Raw genomic sequence first — 3,530 nt, forward strand, 5'->3', positions numbered from 1 at the left:
AAAAAAAAAAAAAAAAGATCACAAATTTGTAATATTAGTATGAAGGAATAAGCCAAATAACTTCATTTTTTTTTCCCTAACAGAAATGTTAGTTGCAGATCAGACACAGAAAATACAGCAATTTTTTGGCTGGAGTGGTGGCTCAGGTCCGTAATCCTAGGACTTTGGGAGGCCGAGACAGGAGGACTGCTTGGGGCCAGGAGTCTGAGGCTAGTCTGGGCAACATAAGGAGACCCCTATCTCTACAAAAAATTTAAAAAGTTCTGGGTGTGGTAGTGCAAGCCTGTGGTCCAAGCTACTTGAGAGGCTGAGGTGGACGGACCCCTTGAGTCTGGAAGATCAAGGCTGCAATGAGCCATGGTCACACCACTGCACTCTAGCCTGGGTGACAGATGAGACTCTGTCTCAAAAACAAAAGCAAAAAACCACCCAAAAGACAACAACAGAAAGAAAACATAGCATTTAAAAAATAGTGATCTCTATGCTTTTAAAACTCCTCAACTGGAGCTGCTTAAATGAAGAATGGGCCCTTTACAAATCCCTGTCTCTGGAGGGTTTAAACCGAGGCTAGATTGGTCGTGGGATTCCTACAGTGGTGAAAAAGTTCTGTCTCCAATGCTACAAGAAGGGGACTGCCATGCACAATCATGAGTGGAGAAGAAAAGGCAGAGTGAATGAAGGCTAAGAGCGGCACCTCACCTCTCACCCAGTTCAACTGTACAACGCATACCTCAATGTACACAGCAAACTGGAATTCAGAATCCACAAGTCTAACTCCAGGGTAAACAAAGCATTTGTTAACAATTACTTGAAACATAAAACTATACATTTTCAGAGCTGAGGGAGACCTGGCTCTACACCTTCATTTATACTTGTCAACAATAATGTATTGGGCACCTACTAAGTGCCAGGCCCTGTGCTGGATCCTTTCCAGGCACAATTTCTTATTAGAATCCATGTGCCTTTTCTAATATTATCCCTATTTTGATGGAAGAACCTGAGACTCAGAATGTGCAACAAATTGCCCAAGAGTCACAGGAAATGGCAGAGGCAGGATTTGAACCCACACTCCATATTCATTACCACCACAGAGCACCACTCCCATTTCATAGATGACCTGGGGCAGGCCACTTGGGGACAGGTTCCAGCAGATTCCAGCCAGTGGACTTGCTAGTACCCCAGGCAGCCTTTTGCTACACATCACAGAAGCAGCTGCAATGACTGCTGAGGTTGCTTGGCTGGCAGAAATGGAAGGAAAAAGAAAAGGAAGCAGCTGACCAAATGTTCCTTCCGACTGACCATGGAGCTGCAAGCTCTCAGTTGTCTGCCAGCTGCCGGCTGACCAACAGAGAGAAGCATATCTACAATGAGAGAGTAGCAGCCACCACACAGCCCCTCTACACTCATTCGTCCTGACTCCAGGCAAGCCAACACACACTGCAGTAGAATCTTCCCTGCACACCTTATCAGTGCCTTAACTCGCCATCACAATCACATCTGCAGCTGCCTGCCTTTCTGATGGACAAGGTGCTTGCCCATGAGCACTTCATCAATTATTAAACTATGCTCAGACTTGTTTTGACCACAGCTGCTACGTGATCTGTGATCCCCCATTTTTAGCAGCCAGGTAGGAGGCTTCCTAAGGGTCACTCAGCAGCCCTTGCATAGAAGCCACGGCAGGTGCAGACAACTGGACAGCTTCCGTGTTTAAAGGTATCAGCACTTGTAACACAGAGAGGCAGGCGGACTAACTTGCACCTGCACCTCCGGAAGGCAATGGAAAGAAAAAAAATTCCACGGGGATGACAGCTTCCAGCCCTTGACCTGGTGCTAAAAACAGGGGCCAGGAAACCCAGCACAGCCCTCTTCCCTGCTCCGCAACACGCCCCTGCCTACTCTCCCGTTCAGGACAATTCAGGCCTGAGTGTGACCCGAATTTGAGTTCTCAAATCCGAAAAGCTCTGAGAAACCTCAGTCACAGCGCCAACACCATTCCATACAAGGGGTGGAGGTGCAAGTCCTTCCTGGCCCTTCTCCTCGGAAAACTCAAATCAAGGACGAGATCTCTTGGGTCTTCCCTTGCCCTAAACACACACACATTCCTCACACACAACATACACACTTGCTGACCCCACACCCGTGCACACCGCATCCCACACACACATGAACACTTACTTGCTCACCCCAGCAGGCTAGCCGGCCCCCACAAGGGACACCTACCAAGTCGCACACCTGCACACCTGCCCCTAAGTGTACAGCCACTTGCTCTCCCCACGCCGCGTTCCAGCCCCCACTACACCTGCCCCAGCGCACACTCACGGGCTCGCCCTCCACCCGCCCCGCCGCCTGCCCCCCCGCCCTCCTGACCCCGCTCTCCTGCCCCACGCGCCCCCGTGCCCCGCACCCTGCGACCTGCCGCCCTCTGCACTCACCGGCGCCGGCGCCCCGCCGCCCCGCGCCGCCCCGCGGCCTGGGGCCCCGCCGCCCCGCTCCGGCCCGCGGCTCCTGGGCTGGCCTGGCCCCGCAGCCGCCGCTTCCCGTCACGTGGGGCGGCCGCCAGGGGCTGGCGGAGGGCGGGAGCGCAGCCGTCCCCGCGCTGCCCGCCGTCCCTTGGGCCCTGCCGCCTGGCTCCGCGCGCAGGCCAAAACGGGCCTTACTCCGGGCCTCGGCGTCCCCCTCCGTGTACCGGGTCCACGACACGGCCCGCCTCGCGAGGCGGCCGGCGGGCGGGAGGTGTTCATTCGGGGGGCGCTAAGGCCGCCGCCCCCGGGCGAGCGCGCGGTCCGCGCCAGCTGTGGGAACTGAGGTCTCTCCTCCGCCCCCGCCGCCGCAGGGAGCGCCAGGGAAGCCGGGCTTTGCCTGGCTCGCTCGCCACCCAGATTCTGACACCAACACAGGAGGAGGGCGCTCGGGAAATACCTGCTGAAGACTGAATGAATGAATCCTGGGAAATGCTTGGGCCCGCGGCCGCCTGACCACGCAGGATGGAGGCTCGGACGCGCAGCCGGTGCCCCACTAGGAACTGAAGGAACGGTTGCGATGCGAAGTCCTCTTCCGAGGCGCCCCAGGGCCCCAGGAACTGACTGGGACCCCTGACAGGAGGAGGCCACCTGCGTGATACACTTATTTGAGAAGGGAGGCCTAGGACTATCTTCCTCCTTTTAGGAAAACCCAATTGTAGCTTCCTTGGGGTCAGGCCGCAATGAAGAATTGTAGGTTACCATGAATCCATGAATTCCTCTTCAATATATAGTCAAAGTCCAATTTCATGATGAAAGAATTGGAAAGCTCCCTCCAGAGTTGTCAGTACTCAATTATTAACATATAGACAGTCAGGTTTTCCCAGTGATTTTCATACTTTAGGACCTGCTAGTGACCCATGACCTCAGCTTTCTTCCAGCCAAGCTGCCTATTGTAAAACAAAGATGTTATCCCAAGCCTGAAGGCAGATACTAGATTCTACTCCATGGTCTTCCTTTTCTTTTTTTTTTTTTTTTTTTTTTTTTTTTTTTTTTTTTTTTTTTTTTTTT

General features: G+C 53.4%; 1 protein-coding gene across 1 annotated transcript in view; it reads right to left on the bottom strand.

Moving 5' to 3' along the window:
- TGFBRAP1 (transforming growth factor beta receptor associated protein 1) overlaps positions 1-2,826 on the bottom strand; it is a 61,402-nt gene extending 58,576 nt beyond the window's left edge. The window contains exon 1 of the mRNA XM_017541093.2: positions 2,433-2,826. The gene's annotated coding sequence lies outside the window, so the exon portion shown is untranslated. The remainder of the gene's footprint in view (positions 1-2,432) is intronic.
- Positions 2,827-3,530: the final 704 nt, after the last annotated feature.

The sequence above is a fragment of the Cebus imitator genome, unplaced genomic scaffold (genome assembly GCF_001604975.1).
Source record: "Cebus imitator isolate Cc_AM_T3 unplaced genomic scaffold, Cebus_imitator-1.0 Scaffold131, whole genome shotgun sequence".
NCBI lineage: Eukaryota > Metazoa > Chordata > Mammalia > Primates > Cebidae > Cebus > Cebus imitator.